General features: G+C 38.3%; 1 protein-coding gene across 3 annotated transcripts in view; it reads right to left on the bottom strand.

Moving 5' to 3' along the window:
* The window catches only part of DOCK4 (dedicator of cytokinesis 4), a 417061-nt gene that overhangs the window by 277384 nt on the left and 117982 nt on the right, over positions 1–21695 (bottom strand). The gene's annotated exons all lie outside the window — the stretch shown is intronic.

Genomic DNA, 21695 nt, shown 5'->3' with positions numbered 1-21695 from the left:
AATGTATCATAGATAAGCTGCTATATAACGATCGCCACTTCAGATAGCTGTGAAATTAGGTGATTAACTAGTTGTTACTTAACCTTCTAATTTCTGTATAAGTCTAATTACATGAAATAGAAGTTGGGGTTTTGTTTTTTACTTTGCTTTTCTGTTTGGAGTGTCATTGTAACTACTGTATTGTAAATGATGGAAAATAATTGCATATGTTAAAAAAATAAAATGAAAGAACTACTTTCCTAGATATCATCTGGCAATTTATTTATTTATTTTTTTGAGATGTTAAGCAATTTTTTAATGTTTTTTTTAACTTTTTTAATGTTTTATTTATTTTCAATACAGAGAGAGACAGAGCATGAGAGGGGGAGGGGCAGAGAGAGAAGGAGACACAGAACCGGAAGCAGGCTCCAGGTTCTAAGCTAGCTGTCAGCACAGAGCCCAATGTGGGGCTCAAAACCACGAACGTGAGATCTGACCTGAGCCGAAGTCAGAGGCTTAACCGACTGAGCCACCCAGGCGCCCCATCATCTGGCAATTTAAAGAGGCCTCTCCTAAGTCTTCAGAATATTGGTCATCTTTGGGTTAGTCTTGGTTTTGTTTAAATTTTAAGGGAGGCCTCCAACTGAGACAAAAGGAAAGTGAACTATGATGGTAGTTCTGTTACCATCCAATGCCAAGGTCACTCTGTCTATTCCTTGACTTTAAATAAACTGTACGTAAACCAGAACCATTCTAAACTTGGTGTTTACTTCCCCAAGCCTTTTAGTATTCTGTTTAATCCACATATGTCATACAGTTGACCCTTTAATAACACAATTTGAACTGTGTGGGTTCACTTACAAATGGACTTTTGTCCCATAAATACAGTACATCACTCTAAATATTTCCTCTGCTTTATGATATTCTTAATAACATCTTCTTTTCTCTAGCTTACTTTATTGTAAGAATACAGTATATAATACATATAACATACAAAGTATCAGTTTATTGACTATGTTATTGGTAAAGCCAAAAGTAGGCTATCAGTTAAGTTTTGGGGAAACTACAAAGCTACAAGTGGATTTTGGGTTGCATGACGGGGGGGAGGCGGGAATCAGTGCCCCTAACCTTTGCCCTGTCGAAAAGTCAAATGTATAACATTACACTGGTCTAGAAGCAAATACTTTTGGGTATTAGACTCCAGCTGTATTTCTATATTATTAAACAACTATTTATGTAGCAAGTTAAAGGTAGTCATTGATATGAGTGACTTATAAAAATAGTCTTGATAATACTTTTTAATATTTTTAAATGTTTTATTTATTTTTGATACAGAGAGACAGAGCATGAAAGGGGGAGGGGCAGAGAGAGAATGAGACACAGAATCTGAAGCAGGCTCCATGCTCTGAGCTAGCTGTCAGCACAGAGCCTGATGCGGGGCTCGAACCCATGAACGTGATATCTGACCTGAGCCGAAGTAAGACGCTTAACCGACTGAGCCACCCAGGCGCCCCTTGATAATACTTTTTAAACAAAAGCCAAGTGTTAAGAAAGAAAGAAGAAAGCAAGCTCCAGCTTCAAGTGCAGTTCACAATAAAGTGTTAACCTCAATTCTGACTTTTCAGTGATTAAAAAATCTATAAGATTTCAGGTTGTCAAGACACATTCAGATTGCAAAGTACTACTAAAATCCAAATTCTGAGGTAGAACATCTATGGGCTGATTTTAACTCAGTATTTCAAAATTAGTAATTTCCGATTATGGCATTATACTGATGAATCAACGAATTGTAAAAATCCAGCCTGTGCCAAGACAAGTTACTGGGGAAATTCTAAGAGTAAAATATGGCCAATGACCACAGTTTTAAAAAAAGATAGTATTACAGGAGAGCACCTGGGTGGCTCAGTCAGTTAAGTGTCCAACTCTTGGTTTAGACTCAGGTCATGATCTCATGGTCTGTGGGTTCGAAGCCTGTGTTAGGCTCCATGCTGAAAGTGCAGAACCTGCTTGCGATTCTCTTTCTCCCTCTATCTCTGGCACTGTTCACACACACATTCCCTATCTCTCTCTGTCTCAAACTAAATAAACTTTAAAAAATAAAAAAATTAAATTTAAAAAGTTAGTATTAGGGTGTGTGTGTGTGTGTGTGTGTGTGTGTGTGTGTGTGTATTAGCGCTGGATAATATTACTGTACTATACATTACTATGCTGACACATAGAACAATTGGTGTACAATGAAAAACAAGGTTTTGTTTTTAAGGTTTAGGAAGAGAGGGCAATGGAATAGCAGAAGTAGGGTGGGTGGGGGTTGAGCGAAGTCTTCATGAATGGATCTGGAATTCCTCATCACCTTCAGGGTAGATAGTTAAAAACTCTCAGGAAGGATGAGGTAGGACCCTTCAGCAGTAGAATTTACTCATATGATGGTAGGTAAATGTAATGGCACCAGATTAAAAGAAGCCTTGAAGTTTCTGCATACACATGATACTTTCATGATGGAAAAGTATCAATGACACTAAATTAGAGATTCTTTTTAAATGACTTCCTTTATTAACAGGAGCCAGGAAGAGTGAAGAGGAAGTTAGGAAAATACATAGGCTCCATACTTTTTGATGTAAATTTCTGATATAAGATATCCGAAAATGATTGCAATCATTTTTAGAGAGCCATTAATAGGTCAGAAAAAGATCAGACAAAAGCATGACACTTTCTAATAGTAAAAAAAAAAAGTTAATTTGCACCTGGCTGCAAATGTTTTTTCAATAAAAACTTGAGGGCATGGAGGAAAGAACCTCAGGGGCCATTCAAACGATAGATTATTATATGAGATGACGTGATATTGCTAGGAAAAATATTCAAGCATTTTTAAAAAGAGCAAAAATATTACTCTTACATCTTCCCAAGACTATTATAATTTATTTCTCAGAAGGCTTACTTTTAGTTAAAATCTAAAAAAAAGGTGTAGCTAGACATACTCCCATATATCTATATGTGTGTTTATGGCTCTATATTCCTAAGTATGTATATACATAGAATTATAGAGAAGTACATATATGTAGATATACATTCTTAAGCTCTCTTTTAATATCCAAACCCTAATATCCCTCTTAAAGAAAGCTCTATAAATACATGTTATATTTAGAAGATTTTTGAACTTTCAACATTTTTTCTTATTTTCCATTCCTTCTCCCTTTGGGGGCATATAATATATTACAGATTCCCATGCTAGATTTCTTTGAAGTCCATTATAAGGCTTTCTTATTTCAGTGATGGATCACCAGACCCGTTTCCAACACACCAATTTACCAAGTGTATCTCTACGTTCAATCTGAATGCCCTAGATCCAGCCCTGAACTGCTACACAAAAGGCTTCACTGCTTCCCACTCACCCACTAGCAACAATGGCTGTTGTCTCCTCATAGAAACAGCTGGGCTTACACACCCACCCTCTTTCACCACTCTCCTTTCACATGTCCCTGCATTGATTTCACACTCGCCTCCAATATTATTAATCCCTTCATCAATCTTACTTTATAGTTTTACAAACTAAGGCCCAATACAACTTGCATAATTTACACAACATATACAGTCTGTCCATTTTAGTATCAGTTGACAGAACACACCCATATGATTCCAATTCCTTGTTCTGCTCTCTATCTCATCAAATGGACAGGAGTTAAATAAAAAGCCAAATGAAAGGACAGTTAAAAGGTACAGTTCCCCTACCTGGTGTTTATTCTTTCAATTATTTTATTTCGAATGACTCCTATATAATGAGATTCAATTCTCTTAACCATTCAAAGCCTAGAGCTAATAAAAGCACTGATTCTTACTAACCAGCCATCATTCTGGGAAGGCAATGGCAGGCCATAAACCTTACTAATTATAGTACAATATTTGGCCACATCCAAGACCCCAGGGTGCTATTTATATCCTACTTCTCAGATCAAGTTCAAGGGTTTGAAGTTCAAGGGGAGGACAAGTAAGGTGCTACAGTCAGACCTCACTGCTACAGACCATAGCATAAGACTAAACACAGGCAAGTAAAAACACCCTTGTTCATCTCGTTTTTATGACTTACTCTATGTGCATATGTTTAAACAGATTTCTCTGTAAGAAAAAAGAAATGATTCCACTCATTTCATCCCCACTCTAATCGCTACTTCTCAAAAGTCCAAAGAATAACCCTGACCCCTCTAAGGGAGAAAAGTACCACTAACTAGTACAACCCAAGGCATCACCCAGCTTAAATACAGTGTCACCAAAATCATAATAATAAAGGGCGCTCTGTAAACACTCATCCATACTCATTTTATGCTACACAGTATGAAAATCTGTTTTGACAGTTTATTTAGATTTTTCCTTGCTTTCCCACTCAATGGTATGCATGCAATTACTAAATCTTGCAAAACCAATCACGTCTATCAGAACCTGTGAGAGGAAGGTGCATGGTAAAGGCATTGTCAGCCATATTGTAATCCTCACACCTGAGTCAATCATTCGGGCTGGAACCTGACCCAAGCACCTGGAGCAGGGGTACAGAGGTGCAAATTGCAAATGAAAATGGACAGTGGCCCTGGTTGCTGGAGAGACGAAAAACACACGTTCAGGGAAGCATCATCTGAGCTTCTCCAGCATCCTCAACGTGAAGTCTCAACACTCTTCATAGGAAGCAATCCTCTGAAGAAAGCAGGGACTAATGAACAAATTAGTGTATTCAGAATAGTGAGGTTCAGCAAATGAATAACTCAATTTCTCAATGGGGTCACAAAATTATGACTCCCCCAGGTTTAGGTCTGGGACTGCAAAACTATAAATTCCCTCCATAGAGCTTATTTAACACTGCTTTCCAATTCAAAAACGATGAGCTCTATCACTATACACCTTCCTAAGTCTCCATGTATCCCTACAACAACTGACCCCAATTTCCAGAGAAAAGAATCCCCATTCAGTAATCCCAGCATTAAAATCCTGACCTTGTTGCCAAAAACAACACAGAAGTCACATATTTATAAACTGACCTCCAAGTTAAAACCAGAGAGCCCAGATGTTCCTCTTTTGTCAACTATCCTCTCAACTGAGAATTACTGGCCAAAAAAATTCTACAAAACAATAAAATACAACTATATATTTTCCAGTTCTTGTGGGTAGAAAAAAGATTTTCACATAACATTGGATTTACCTGCCTCTGCTCCCAAAATCTTTTATATAAGTCATTTACTACATTTTGAATTTGCTCATTTGAAATTTATTTAGAACTTCTCTCCCAAAAATATTACAGCTAATTTTTGGACAACAATACAATAGGCGATATTGTCGAAGCCCCTGAACTTATTCCAAAAAGGATTACGGTAAGTTAAGCTATATTTATTGTGGGAAGTTAAAATAAAATTTGTTTAATATAAAAAGAAAATATAAACTAAAGAAACATGAAGGAAAAGCATATAAAAGGATGAAAGGAAGAGAAAGCCAGGAGTGAGCCTGATGTCCCAAATGTATTCCATGCATTTCCATATATTGTAAAAGATGGAACAGATGGAACTCAACACCGTATGTTTAGTATAAAATATGGAACTTGCCCTAAGCTCTTCCGAAAGAAAGGTAAAGAGGGAAATGGTCGTTAGTAAGAATGCCAGTGTCCATAGCTAAAAACCAAGAGAGAGCAAAGAAGAAGCACAATGAGATGTGATGGTGAGATCTGAGAAAATGTTTTCCTCCTTTCTTGATGCCAAGTGTGTTCTGGTAGCTTTGGCTGGGGAGGCAGGTGAGCGGCAGGTGGGAAGGGAATAAGGTACACGAGATTCCAGCTCTTCAACGCTGTTTCAACAGCAGCAGCTCTACCTAGTTTTACATAATTGGCCTCTCTGTAATAAGCTATTTTTTAAAAGGGTTATGTGGCTTTATGGTAAACAAATTGACAACCATTGACAGAGTTAGGTCCACAAGATGAGCCACTGAGGCACAGAGGAACAGGTTAGAACTTCTGTGTGTGTGTGTATACAAAATATGTATATGTAATTTTTCTACCTTAAAAATAAAATTAAGTCCTCCTAATGTGTACTGTCCAAACTCTCCCAGGTGCAGTAAGTCATAGGGTCCTGGATCTTTGAGACATCGGGGGCGGGGGGGGGGGGCGCTTCCCTCAGGGGGAAGGGCCCATGCAGTTCTTCACTTTTAGCATGTTGTGAAAGACAGCAAAGCACCAGGGCCTGGCTAAGTGGATTTACAAGCAAGATTATAGCAGCGTAAGTGAATTTGTTTACAAATGGGCAAATGCTTAAAAAGATTCTTGAAGTGGAAACACAGATTAAGGATAATGCTAATAATGAACACATGCACACAAACAAAAAAAGTGGTAAAACTGACACTTTCCTGGATTTAATCAACCATATGTTCCAAGTAAAAATCAAAGATCTAACTGGATCTGAAAAATAAGAGTGCTAAACAAATCATCCAACACAAGGCTAAAATAATGAAGAAAACCTTTTGAAATATCTATTTTATACCCATTATTTTAAAAAATGAATTCTGATCTAACTATATTTTGTAATATTAGAAATCAACTATTAAAATCAACTATCACAAAATACCTAGTCCAAAAAGTCATCAAAGTGCATACTTTAAAATGGGTGTAATACTGTATACAAATTAAAATAAAAGCAAAGAGGCCAAGGATATTAAAATACTTAGAAATCAATCCTCAAATAGCTATATCGCAAAGAAATAAGCTAAGTTTAAAAACAATGAGTCATATTTAAACACAATGCTCTCAATAAATTGCTATTACTATATTATATGATTAAAGGGGTTATATAGTATTAATAAATATTAAATGGTAAAGTTTATTTTACTTTTATCTCTTCTTATTAGAATATAAGTATTTTATATTATTCTTAAAAGAATAAGAATATTTATTTTGGAATTGTGGACTCATTTTCTACCAATGGAGTTTTATTAGTAAAGAAGCCACTGTATGAACTCCGTAGAATAAAAATATCTGGAAAATGTGTGGAAAGGTACTTGGAGAGAGAGAGAATTCCAGCACCTGTAATGACATCTTATCTCTGCCCCGACACCCCTGTCGACATTCTTCTATCTTCATTCCCACCATGGTAAATATATTTTTATAATATGCAGTCCCGGTAATTTTTTTTTATAAGTCATCAAAACCTCTGTAATAAGGAAGAGCAAGTACTGCCTTTTCTATTTCATGAAGGTTCCAAAGCAATAAGAAGTGATGACATAATATAATATGCCTAAATTATTTTCATAATATGAATTACCCAAGCATAATTCACATTACACTTCATTGGTGACCTTTCATCTAAGCTACCCTACTTGATTAGAATCTCTGCTATGTCTTTGACACCCTTTCAAACGCCTACTATCATGCAAGGGGCTTCCATAAACTAAATTTGTCACCTGCTCCCTGTTTCATTAACCCAATCATGAACACATTAAGTATTGAGTCCCTTGAGTAAAGGCTTCATGTAACCAACTCTCAGAGCTCAGTCAGGCAAGAGCCTTGATTACAGTTTTGTTTGCTGTCTTACAGAGGACATGGTCAGATAATGAGCAAGAAGACAATGAAGTAAGCTGGACAGAAGAAAGGGAGAGGAGAGGAAAGAAAAAGAAGCCTCTGTACTCTGACAGAGGTCAAAGCCTACTTCCGCTTCCTCTTCCCACATTTGCAAGGATCACAGTGTCCTCTTAGCAACTAAAGACAGGGAGCTAAGTTCAGAGAAGAGAAAAAAAGCCCTGAAGTCATAGATCAAAACTGAGGGAAAAGCCGATTTGGGAGAAAGGTTAAGCTCCACTGTAAGAAGATCAGAGCTTTCTGGGTCTGATCTGGCCTCTGAGCAGACTCAAAAGGATACCCTTGTTTCAACCTCTCAGGGCGTTCAGAGGCAGAAATCACAATAATGTTCTTAAACACATGTAATCATTTCCTATTCATAAAATTATGCTGCAACATTTCAGAATTTTTTCAATTCAATGAATATAAAATCATCATGACAGAACTTAAGAACTTACACCCTTTGACCTATCAAACCGAGTAGAATGATCATCATTCTATATTTTCCTTCATTTTCATTTAATGGCAAAAGTGACTTACAATTATTTTACCAACTCTGGATAGAAAATAATCAAAAAGAATTTTAGATATACATCCCTCACTAACCAACCCTGTATCCTCAAAGAAGTTGACTTAAGTAATAATTTTTTGATATAAAAATTAACATAAACATGGATACATCAAAAGAAAATAAAATGAAAGCCATGGGACATGGAAACGGATAATGAGCTCTACAAGTGGAAATATAGACACTTTCTAATGGCTGTGTCTCAAACTTTGAAAAATCTTCCTTCTCAGATACTGGCATTTACTTGCCCCCTCAAGTACGCTGTACAGATAGAAGCACTCACTACTACCGCTGTCAACGTCTACACCAACTCCCAATAATAAAGAGAATACATTTAAGAGCCAAGAGAAAATGCTAAGGAAATTCTTAACAGAAACCTTAAGATATTTCTTTGGAATAATGGAAAGAAGTAATATCATATCCAAGGTAGTGGCTACAAGGGTTGCCAGCTTCAAGGGAGAATTGATTTTATTTCCAACTCTTTCAAGGAGGAGAGTCCAAGAAAAAGAATGGATGAGCTATCATCCTTGATTTTTGAGCCATTTAAAGGTCAAAAGCAAAACCTAACAGGAAAAGAATGGCTTGAGTTTATCAGGTTAAGATGTATTGAGATAACTGTGAATGATCCCTCATGTCCTACTCTACCACCTTTTCCTCTTTCTGCGTCCCTTTATTTCACACAAATGAATACATTCCAACATAAAACGGAAAGGATGGAGCTGAAAACTACTCACTTTTCCCTTCCCAAACCTTCCCCCCCCCATCTTTGGGTGTCTTTCCCACAAAGTGATGATGATCACGCACGTGTAAACAGCATTTCCAGTAATGCCCACTTTGGACGGATTTGAAGCTACAGCCTTATGGACAGAAGGGCTTACCATGCCCCCTGTGGAAAACAGCTGCATCCTGCCCTGGTTGGCTTGCTCAGTGCCCTCGAGGACTGCAGAGGTAGTCACTCAATCAGGCAGTTGCAGAATTAATCCACGGACCTTCACAGTCAAAGAGAGTAAGGGCAACACTGGAAAAGACTGTCCCTGAGGGCCAAGCTTTGGTTCATGCAGTAGCTCAAGACGGAGGCCCAGGAGTAAAAATCAGACACGGTCTTCCTTCAGGAGAGCCAAGCGCCCGGCCTGCTACACACTAGCCTTCCTGTCACCTGCTTGTTACTACCCCCTTCCTGCCATGTGATTCCAAACAAGGTTCAGCACCCAGCAAAATCTTATTTATTTTAATTTTTACTTTACTTTTATTTTATTTTCAAGGGAGAGGGAGAGCATATGAGTGGGGGAGAGGGGCCGAGGGAGAAAAAGAGAGAATCTTAGGCAGGCTCCATGCTCAGTGTGGAGCCCCACACAGGGCTCGAACCCATGACTCAGGGATCATGACCTGAATTGAAATCAAGAGTCAGATGCTCAACTGAGACACCCAGGTGCCCCCTGGCAAATTCTTTATTAGCTCTCTTCGGCCACTTTTGAAAGTCTTAAAAACTTATACACCAATGTTTTCCTTTACAGTGAATGCGACTTTGATTCAAAGTAGCCTTTCCCAAATTTTATTTTGTGGAAAATATTCTAGAAACATGTTAATAATATTCTACTCACACACACAAAAAATGGTGTACATAATTTAAAAATGTCGACAAGTTCTTTTGTTGGAGAACTTATCATTGTTATGTTAATCTTCACTGGGAATCTCCCAGAAGGGAATAAAGTCATGATAGAAATGTAGATTGAGGCCAGACTAGCATCATTTCACATTTTTTACAAACATTATCTTACTTAATACTTAAAACGGGCATATGCAGCACCTAAAATCAGACAGTGTAAAGATGAGGAAGCTGATTAGAGAGATCATGATAATACAGCTAGTAAGTAGCAGAGCAGACACTTGAATCCAGATCTGGCTCCAAGACATGTTTTTTTCTAAATCATTCATTCATTTACTCACTCAGTCACCTAAAAATATTTACTAAGCATAAGACACTCCTAATATGTATTCTGCCCTAATAATATTGATAATTATAACCACATTTAAAAATTTTTTAAACCTACACAAGGTGAAAGAAAAGCATAAGGAATATCCATTCCTCCTGCCCTTGAAATTCACTTTGTGTAAACCAAAATAAGTTTTGAAATAAGAGAAGCACATAAAGGAAAGTCATCAAAGTGGTAAAAAGAATTCCTTCAGAATAGAAGGAGCTCTTCTGCTTCCAGTAAAAACAAGGCTAATTCTTAAATCTTACATTTGATCCCAAAGTGAAGGCAGTTTTCACTGTGTGTAGATTTAGTTAGTGCTTTATACACACTTCTTAATGAATGTGTTGTAATGACCACCAAGAAGTGCTAATATGTCCTCATCCCTGCTGTATCTTCAGCACCACAAAGAGTGATGCCATGAGTGATGCCTGAGGGTTGACTTTAAACAATTATATTTGCAAATGGCTGCATACACAGAAATGCAATTCTATGATTTTAGCTGTGCCCTTCCTGATAGGACAATAGCTCTCCGTGCCTTTACATTACACGGACACTCCGGCATCGCTGTGTCACCTGCACACACTTGACCTTCCACCCCCACCCAGAGATAGAAGGGTTACATGCAGAGAACTAGCAGAGTCCACCCGAGAGTTATAGAGCAAAGAGAATTTAAATTACAGAGGTGAACACATCTACAATACCTTCCACTGTGACCAAACCGGTTCAAGAGGAGCCTCAAGACAGAAACCCCAAGGCTCTCAAATGCCAGGTCTATATTTGCTACACACCAGCCTTTCTTTCACAAGCTTCTGCCATCCCTTTATCACATAACACAATTGTGAAAATGAAGTGCATTTACTGATGGACTCTTAATATCTCTCCATGCTTCATCTCCTACTTTATATTCTTTGTATCTCACTTGCCCCCTCTCCAGGAGGTGACAATGAACAAAGTCCCTGCTCATGTGTTACAATTTGGCTATGGTATGACAGGGAGATGTGAAATGTCAACACATCTTGGGAAAAGTGGATTTAGAGAATACCTGCCATATTTTCCTTTGTGGGGACCCAAAATATTGTTCTTTCTTGTCTATTTTAAGAGGAAGAAGCCATCTTCGACACCTCCCTGTACTGTGAATCGTCCCTTACGGCTTGAGTGCAGCCATGAGACTGGGCGCCACCACTCAGCTGTGAGCTGTGATTTAGAAGTCAACCATCCGAAGAAACAAGATGGGCCCAGGACACCCGTTTTGCTGGCACAGGTGATACAGAGCTGCGGGGGCTGTGTGGGTCACAGCAGAGACAATGTGGCTCCAGAGTTGGTGGCATTCTCTTATCACCCTAGCCATGGGGTAGTTCTAGAAAATGTTCATGGAAATTTAGCCTACAGCATGTTTTTGCATCCTTTCAAATAGTCTATAAAATAGCTAATATCACACAATAAATCCCACTTAAACCAGCTAGGGTGGATTCTATTATCTGCATCCAAAAAACCCCTGGGGCACCTGGGTGGCTAGGCAGTTAAGCACCCAACTTCAGCTCAGGTCATGATCTCACGGTTCTTGGGTTTGACCCCACATCAGGCTCAATACTCACAATGCAGAGCCTGCTTGGGTTCTTTCTCTCCCTTCTTCTCTTTCCCTGTCCTGCTCTCTCACTCCCATAATAAAGAAATAAACTTAAAAGAACAAAAACAAAAACAAAAACAAAAAACCCCTGGGAGATACAGAATTCCCTGGTAAGGCAAGGTTTTAAAACTGCAAAAAGTCCCAACCAATGGAGCAAAAAATCTCATAGGCCCATTCCACACCACTTCCCACCCGTCTACCTGTATTAATTTATTTCAATTTTAAAAATGGAATTAATTATTTAATTTACTGTGATAATATAGAATTCCTTCTTGGCCCTCATACCAGGTGCTTTGCTTTATTTGACTGGTTCCTATGACAAATGGGGCATTGTGTCAACTACGTGAAACAGGTCTTAGGGGCTGACTGTGCCCTGCCCCAAATTCCTATGCTGAAGGCCTAATCCCTAGTGCCTCTTAGTACGGCTGTATTTGAAGACAGGGCTTTTAAAGAGGTGACTTAAGTTAGAATGAAGTGATTAGGGCATCCTGAGAAAAGGAAATTTAGAGACGCACAGGGGCACCAGGGATGCGCAAGTTCAGATAAGACCTTGTGAGGCCACAGCAGGGAGGTCGCCACGTGCGAGAAGAAACCTCAGGCTCCAGGAAACACCAACTCTGCTGAAACCTTGACCTTGGGATTTCCAGCCTTCAGAAATGTGAGACAATAAATTTGTCATCTAAGCCCCCATCTGTAATACTGTGCTATGGAAGGCAAAGCTGACTAATACAGCAGCAGAGAAAGCACTGATTGGACGTGCAACTACAGAGCAGGTTCTACCAGTTACCAGCATGGGTACTTGGGTACCTAGTGAAAACAACCTTGAACCCATCTCTGCACTCTCCCTTCTCTCCCTGCATTGCAGGTATACTGCTGTGCAATTCCTAAACCACGCCGAGCTTTTGCTCACCTCGGGGTCTGTGTGTGGCATGCCTCAGCCTAGGGACTGTCTCCCACACGGTACAGGTGGCTCGTTCTCAGCCTCCAACTTCTCAGACTTTGTGACTTTCTCTGACAGGATACCCCTGACCACAGTATCTAAAAGTGTTCTCTCTCAGTGCCTTACTTTCAAACTACTCACTATGATATAATGATTATTGTTGCTTACTTGGTATTTCACGGTCTTCTCTAGGAAAACATAAACCGTTTAAGGGAGAATACCATGTCTATCCTGGACGTCACGTTACTCCCAAGCCTAGCAGAGTGCACGGCTCCCAGTAATCTCTAAGAGGTATATAATGAATAAGATCAGTGAACTGGCTCTCAAATTCTAGTCCACCCAACAGTGCTGGGCTGCCGAGAGAACCCTCCTAAGGGGCTTCTTATTCCCAGGCTCTAGTCCTGAGACTCTGTTTCAATTGGCCCAAGACAATAACAGTTGAATAACTTCCCCAGATATTCTCATGCACGGTTGGATGTAGAGCCACTGGACTAGCTAATCTCCAAGGTACACTCCAAAAATAATGTGTCTCCATACGTTTATGTCACAATACTGTTTCCCCTTCAAGTTATCACGTAAACTGTTCTCAAGTCAAACAAACACTGTTTGTGGAATTGCTAAGGAAGAGCCACTGCCATTACCTTGTGATATGATCCCAGGCATCCAACTGGGGCTTCTGACAAAGGATTAAAAAAAAAAAAAAGATTTAAGCAAGTGTCATGATGCTACCCAGATGTCCAAAACATCAGACGCCCAGAATAAACACTCACTGCCTCTCACACCTGAGAATAAAATCAAGTGGCCCAAGATATTAACTCTGATTAACTACAGAGTTAGTAGTTAGTGAAATCACGGGTGATTTCACATACTTTCTTATCTCTTTTAAAAATCTTACACAATGGGAGTACCTGGCTGGCTCAGTGGGAAGAACATGTGACTCTTTAACATGGGTTCTGAGTTTGAGCCCCACATGGGGTGTAGAGATTCCTTAAAAAAAAAAAAAAGAAAGAAAGAAAAACTAAAAAAAAATCGTACACAATGAACATTATTAAATTTATAACGAGGAAAAAATAAATATGCAACTTAAAAAAAAAAGATTCCTATTCCTGGAATCAAACCGGATATTCCCACGATACCAAACAAAACATTCCAACAGCCTAATGCAGAGAACCTGGCCAGAAAGGCCACAGAGGGAGTGCACCTTTCCTGAATGGTTGTCCAGATCAACAGAGGCATTCTCTATGGTAGGAGAGAGGGTATGGGAATGAGTCAGCCAGGGAGGTATTTCCAGAGGAGGTACTTCAGGTAAGTCTTAAAGGAATGGAAAATATACTGAGAGAGAAACTAAAGTCTTTTGAATTCTCACTGGGTGATAACCAGAGGGCTACAAAGGGGATAAAAGTGTATATGACATGGTAATGTCCTGGGGCCTGAAGCGAAGCTGCATTACTGGCAGGAAACAGGCAGGGACAGGTTTCCTGACAACTCTTCTAGAACTGATGGCTTTGACTCGCCTCCAGTACCTAAGGGAAAGAAAAAAACTCCCCAGAGAAGGATAGATGTACAAAATGTGCCTTCAAAGGCCACCACTTGAAATCTTTTGAAATTCTTACAGCCCTGCCACATTACTGCTGTGGAAAACTACAGCAGAAACCTATCACAACTCTGGCTGTCCGATGCCACCGGCACTTAATTATCAGCATTTTTGGTGAAAGATATGGAAGGACTTAGGCGACAGTACAACTACATCTAGTCTCAGCTCATGAATCACTGCACTTCATGTCATCTCCAAGCGGATATGTAATTATACATATACTGAGCCAAAAAAATCATCCATGTTCACACAATAAGAGAAAGGAAAAATGAATTGAAGGAAAATATAATAAACTCTAGATCTCTGTTCCTGCATGATACATTATTCCTGGTTGTTTAATTGCTATTGGGGCATCAGACAAGGAGAACTGGACTTTTTTATTCAAACACAGTACTGCTGGTTAGTAAAAAGAGTCTGACTTTAGCCTTATAAGCTCTCTGGATCAGTTTCTTTGACCGTAAAATGGGAAGGGTGTCTGTATCCTTTACTGAGTCCTTGAAAAGATCAAATGATGTTAGACGACCTTGTGATGACCCTGACATTTCTTTTTTTCCCAGGTTTCCTGGGTTACATAGGAAGGCAGGAGAGCAGAGTGGTTAGGAGCAATGGCTCTGAGGATGAATTTCAGCTCCATCCTTTTAGGTTTGTGAATATGGGCAAGTTATTAACCTCTCTAAGCCTCAGTTTCCTCGTCTACATAATAAGGTAATTATATCTATCCCATACGTTTAGTGTGAAATGTTTTTAAAATAATTCACATAAAGTGCCTGGAACCATTCCAGACATTTTACAAATACATACAAATTATTATTATGATTATTACCTTCATCTTAAAAGCAAGGAGAGGCCTATAATTCAACCTAAAGAAAAACATGCCTTCCCGGACAGAAACTTCCAGGAATCCCCACAATGCCCTGAAGGAGACTCACCTTCCTAGAGAGTCCTACTCATCCTTGCATCACCAAGTACCTCCCACAGTGCCCTGAACGTTGTGGGCAATTATACTCTGGCTGAATTAATGGTCCCAAGACCCTTCCTGATCTCTGGTAGATGCAGGATATCTATCTCTGGGTTACTCTCCAAGTGATACACCAGAGGATCACTTCTCTAATGACCTAGCGTGAAAGTGCCCAGTGAAACAGTTAAAAACAAAACAGAGGAATAATACATAATATGATGGTAATAATATAATAAAAGATACCATCAGGATGATATCCTGACTTCTAACTCTAATTCCACCCTTATACAAAATGTGTCTCCTTCAGAGCAGTGAATGTGCCTGACATTTAAATGCATTCTTGGGCTCTTTCCACACTTTGGCTATTGTTGACAGTGCCACTATAAACAGTGGGGGGCATGTGCCCCTTCAAAATAGCACATCTGTACACCTTGGATAAATACCTAGTAATGCAACTGCTGGGTTGTAGGGCTTTTTTTAAATATATTTTTTTTAATTTTTAAATATTTTTTTTTAATTTTTAATTTTTTGAGAACCTCCATAGTGTTTTCCAGAGTGGCTACACAAGTTTGCATTCCCACCAGCAGATCCCTAATGTTCATCAACCGATGAATGGATAAAGAAGATGTGGTATGTGTGTATACACACACACACACACACACACACACACACACACACAATGGAATATTACTCAGCAATTAAAAAGAATGCAATCTTGCCATTTGCAACTATGAGGATGGAACTAGAGGGTATTATGCTAAGCGAAATTAGTCAGAGAAAGACAAATATCATATGACTTCACTCATATGAGAACTTCAAGATACAAAACAGATGAACATAAGGGAAAGGAAGCAAAATAATATAAAAACAGGGAAGGGGGACAAAACATAAGACACTCCTAAATATTGAGAACAAACAGGATTGCTGGAGGGATTATGGGAGGGGGGGATGGGCTAACTGGGTAAGGGCCATTAAGGAATCTACTCCTGAAATCACTGTTGCACTATATGCTAACTAACTTGGATGTAAATTTAAAAAATAAATTTAAAAAACAAATAAAATGTATTCTTGAAAGAATAAAATAAAGTAAAAAAAACACGCTCTCAAGTACCTTCAATAACAGTAACCAGCTATTGGGAGCACAAATGACTATCTGCCGCCTGCCATGAGTACTGGGATGCAATGAATAAAACAATGAACTTTTATCATCTGCTGGACACTGGCTCGATGCTCTACTCCTGGCAAGAACATGTGATGTTTGGCTAGGTGGGCTAAGTACTTGTATAATTCACACTTTGCTCATCTGCCCATTCAGGCAGCCGCTTGACCAATTATTAACGAAAGACACAATTCTTGCTTTCTAGGGGCTCTCAGTCTAATGAGGAAAGCAGCACTGTGTTGTTAAAAGGTATGGCTCTACAGTAAAAATAACATTTAAATATCAATTCACCTCTTATTGGAAGAATAAGCGAAAATAGCTCAACTTCTCCAATTCCCTTATCTGTAAAATGGGGGAAATACCATCTACCAGTCTTCTGATCAGGATTAGTGCCCTTCTAAGCTGAAGCCAAAGAGCAAATGAGCTCTCTTTACACCCTGTGAAGACACAGCAAGACAGCTGTCATAAACCAAAAAGAGGGCTCGCACCAGGAACCCAACCATACTGGCATGCTGATCTCAGATCTCCAGCTTCTAGAACTATGAGAAATAAATGTTTGTTGTTTGAGCCATCCAGTCTATAGTAATTGGTTATAGCAGCCTGAACCAAGACGAGGACATCATCACCACCACCACCATCATCATCAATCATCACCATTAGTGGTGGTAGATGTGTCATGACAGAAGCATGTGTGGGCTAGGGTCAGAGAACAAGTTAAGAGTAGCCAAATTAGTGTGAAGAAACAGAAATATCCCTGGGGAAAGAAATTACTTACTAGAAACAGTCAAATAGGCAAAGAAGAGGGAACAGGAAAAAATAGCAAAGCAACAATGGCAACAGCCTGAAGGCTTTGTACACACACACACACACACACACACGCGTGTGTGTGTGTGTGTGTGTGTGTGTGTGTGTGTGTGTGTGTGTAGCTGGATGGTCCACACTTCTTTGGATTTTCTTTTGAGTAACTATTAATGCTTACCTCATGGAGACAAATACTTAAAGCATGAATTTCTTCTGAATTTCTTTCAACCAAATCAACAGGGCTTTGTGTTATATGACAAAAGGAAAAAATTTGTTCTACAAAGTCATTCTGGTTTTGAAATGGTAACATTGGTTATGATGTGACTTTACCACAGCCCACAATGGGACCCTCCTCCTAAAATATCTGGCAATTTTGTTCATATCTGACACTGGCAATCAATGTGACTGTGCTTACATGATTTTTTCTACTGTCCCCAACCAGTATTATGTACTTCAACAGTATTACTTAGGTCTCATTCATTTTTATTTTCTTCCCCAAAAGCAGTTTGAAGTACCTTCAGGTCAAAAATTTCTACCTCTTATATCTTCAGCAGCCCGTGCCTAGCAGAACATACGTAAAGGTCAGGAAACTCAATAAATGTTGACTGAAGGGAAAAATTAAGAATTCTTTAGCATCATTATTAAGGACAGTTTGAAATTTAACTGACCCTCCAAGATTTAAATTGTGAAATCTTTATTATTCTAGCACCAAAAAGCAAATACGTTTTTAAAAATGTTCATACTTCTGTTATTTCTTTAACTGGAATGAACTCCAAAATGATTCTAATTCACTAGGAATGTTAATATAAATTGTAGAAGTATTACATTCACTGAGCAGTCTTCAATCTTCTCAAAGGAATTCAAGTAATTCAAAGTCTCTTTAACACTCTCTACACTTAGAATGTATTTTTATTCACAATTACCTGCCAAATTCTTATCTTCATATTGGCATGTCCATGCCCATAGCAGAGAAAACTAAAAGTATACTAGCTTGAGGAAAGCGCACCGGAAGCAATATGTAATTCTGACAGAAATAAAGCTAGTGGGGAGTTCCCATCTGAATCTGGTCAAAGGAAGTGTAGAGGTTTATCTCCGATGTTTTGGTGAGAAAGATTAGACTAATGAAACCCCAAATGACTCTTCTTTCTACATGTTTACAGTTTTAGTGGAATCTGACTCTCAGAATTTGAAGGAAATACGTACTCTTTCATCCTGCTCCCTTTATTATAAACCAATATGAAAACTAATTCCTGACTCATAACCAGCTACGCCATTTAGCTACTGGGAATTTGAAATATCTCCTGTTTTCTTTCTCAAAGGCTCTAATGAAAGGGCTTCCATCTTTATTTGCAAAACTCTAATAAACCATAATAATACTATGCACTCAGAAACTACAAGAGACTCATAAATTACCTCCTTAGAAAGTCTCATGTGTGAAAAAAAAAACTATCTGTGACCAAAGTATCAGCTTGAAAAATAACATGACACTAGTAAGTCAGTGAACAATCTATTTCTTTTTCATTGCATCTTTACTAACACCTACACAAGACATTATATATAATATATAGGGCATTATATATGCCCTTCTGACCCAGATCTCTTATCTGAACCATGGGGCCAGATGCATTGTGTAACTTAGTATTTTTCCAGGTTTTAAAATTTGGGTAAATCATCATGCTTTACTAAACTTCCCAGACAGATGTCCATTCAGGATCAAGATTTCTGCAACAACATGTACGAATATTATATCAGTAGGATAGATTAGCATTTACTCTGAAACGAATTATGAAAAGATTTAGATTTTAGACATTGGGGGATTTGGGGATAATAGATAAATGAGCTACAATTCCAATATCAGAAAGCTCCTAGTCAAACACGAGGAAGATATTTAATTATCTCTCATGCTCAGTTAATAAGTCATTATCATCTCAGCACCAGCTGGCTGGCTGCTGGATCCCAGACACCCAGGGAACCTGTTCTGAATTCAGCAAGAGCAGCGCCCTCTCCTCAATCTGTTTCGGTTCTGCAGTTTCTAAGTTTTAATAACCTAACTCTCCCCTACAGCTGCAACCTTTCTGATCCTTCAGTGTTCGCTTCTCGCCTTATCAGTTTCCTTGGCAATACCTTTATACCTAGTTAACAATTCTTTACATTCAGGTATAACTCTTCAAATAACTAGTGTGGGGACTGTCCCTGATTACACTCTGGCTGATAAACTATCCACAACATGCTATAATAAATAAGGGAACACAGATCATAGAATAAAATTCTAACAGTGGGGCCAAGGAACAAATACTAAGGAGCTAATAGTTGAATCAGGATCCCACATGACAAGAAAGGATTCACCCATTAGAAAAAAAGGGGGAAGGAACATTCTGGTAGAAAATATAACAGAAAACCACAAAGAAAATGCAGAGCCTCCTCATGAAAAGAATTTTTGTAGGGGCAGGAAAGGAGGCCAAGCTGGAAGATGGGGTTATTGCTGTTACTAAGAAATGTTTTCTAGACAGGAGAGACTTACTGAAAACTCAGTGCAGTTCCCTATCTGGGATGGAACAGTGCCGATGGTGTGCAGTGGACAGCTTACAGGGGAAGTACAGAATAGAGGGGAACTTGGAAATTAGTAAGAAAGCTTGATGCGAAGACAAAGTCTTTCCTCTAAAGATTCGTATAATTTAACAGGAAATACAAACACAGCTCACTAAATGCTGTATAATTAAATATAACTAGTTTTCAGACTTGGCAACAAACAATCGAATTTTAGTGCATTCCAAAAAGTGGTATGACAACTTTCATTTCAGAACTAAAGGTTTTCATTACAAAGTACTTCTACATTGATTCGACCACCCTCCTGCATCCACACACACAACCACAATGAAACCTGTGAGTATGTAAATGTTAGTGGGGCAAATCTTTGCCTTTATATAAATAAAATAAAATAAAATAAAAAGTTCCCTAGAGAAATGAATAGTCGATCAGGAATAAACTCTTCCAGTTCAAACGAGGTACCCAAATAAATGCAATGACCACTGATTTCTTAACTTGATTTTCTTTGAACTCCTATATAACACAATTATCACTTACTCATATTCTTACATTATCTGTTATTTTCTCTTCTTTCTGAATCGAGATCATAAAATTACTTTGTCAAAGGGAAGTGTCACATGTGACACTTTTCCTATATTCTTCTACAATCTGTCACAGTAAGTAAAAATTCCTAAAACATTTCTTGAATTATATGCTAAAATATAGTATTCTTAGATATTCATAAGTCTAGAACACATACTACATGAAACTATTTTGATAGAGCAGCTCCCAGTAATTTGGGGTAAACAAGGGGATTTATGTACTTTCACATCCCTTGGAAACTGAGCGCCTTGTTCATAGTAGGCACATAATACATACCTGCTGATTTGAGTTAACTAGGGAAGAGAACGAAGAGTCTTTTAAATATTTTGAAATCAGATTTTTCATTAATTTAGGGTCTGGAAAATCAGAATTCATAAAGACAAACTGGATTGGGCAAACATAGTTTAAATTTTTGGAACTCATTTTTATATTAAATAGGTTATTTAAAAAAAAAAAAAAGACAGATAAGGAAAGCTTAGGACACCTTGGCACACTTCCACAGATTATTTGATGATCAAAGACATCTGGCTTTTTTGATTATTTATGGAATTTCACCCTAAGGCCCACTTGATATTTTCAAAATATGTTTTGCAATATTTGGACATTCTCCAGGTGGCTGGTTTAATTCACATTTCCCCAAACACTCATTTTATTGGAAAGTTTGATTACTATTCCTCTATGATTACAAAGAAGTCCTAAATTCTAGATAAAGTGTGTTCAGAGTTTTATAAAACAAAATATGATTTTTTAAAGTTGGCTTTTCATTTAAAATTGAAGTTTAGAACTAACTGCTCATTTGGTCATAAGTCTCATTTTTCTAAGAATATAGGTAAAAGCTAAACATTGCACACAGTTTTATTTTTTAGGAAAACATACATTTGATTATGATATAACTAAATATACTATTTCTTAAAGGTTGACCAGGACAAGTATTATTTCCATAGCATAAAACAAAGATAGTCTCATTTAGAGATTCTTTTTTCCAAGCAATCTGTTAAACATAAATGTCAAGGTGTGTATTTTAAGCAGAGTAGTTAGGCATGTTTGATTAAAAAAAAATTTTTTAAGTTTATTTATTTTGAAAGAGAGAGAGGGAGGGAGGGGAGGAGAGGGGGTGGGGAGAATGAGCAAGGGAGGGGCTGAGAGAGAAGGAAAAAGAATCCCACAGGCTCCACACTCCACAGTGAGCCCAACACAAGGCTGTCTCACAATGGTGAGATCCCTGACTGAGCCAAAATCAGGAGTCGGATACCAACTGCCTGAGTCACCCAGGTGCCCTGACATGTTTTTTATCTACTGTGAAGCCAAAATGAAAAAACGGGAGAGACAAGTCAATGGGACAGGCAAAGGGCCACTGAATGCCAACCAATAATTAACAAATAAGATTG

Source organism: Suricata suricatta, chromosome 2 (assembly GCF_006229205.1).
Source record: "Suricata suricatta isolate VVHF042 chromosome 2, meerkat_22Aug2017_6uvM2_HiC, whole genome shotgun sequence".
NCBI classification, from domain to species: Eukaryota; Metazoa; Chordata; class Mammalia; order Carnivora; family Herpestidae; genus Suricata; species Suricata suricatta.
Note: the sequence above shows the minus strand (reverse complement) of the source record. Positions and strands in the feature narration are given on the sequence as shown.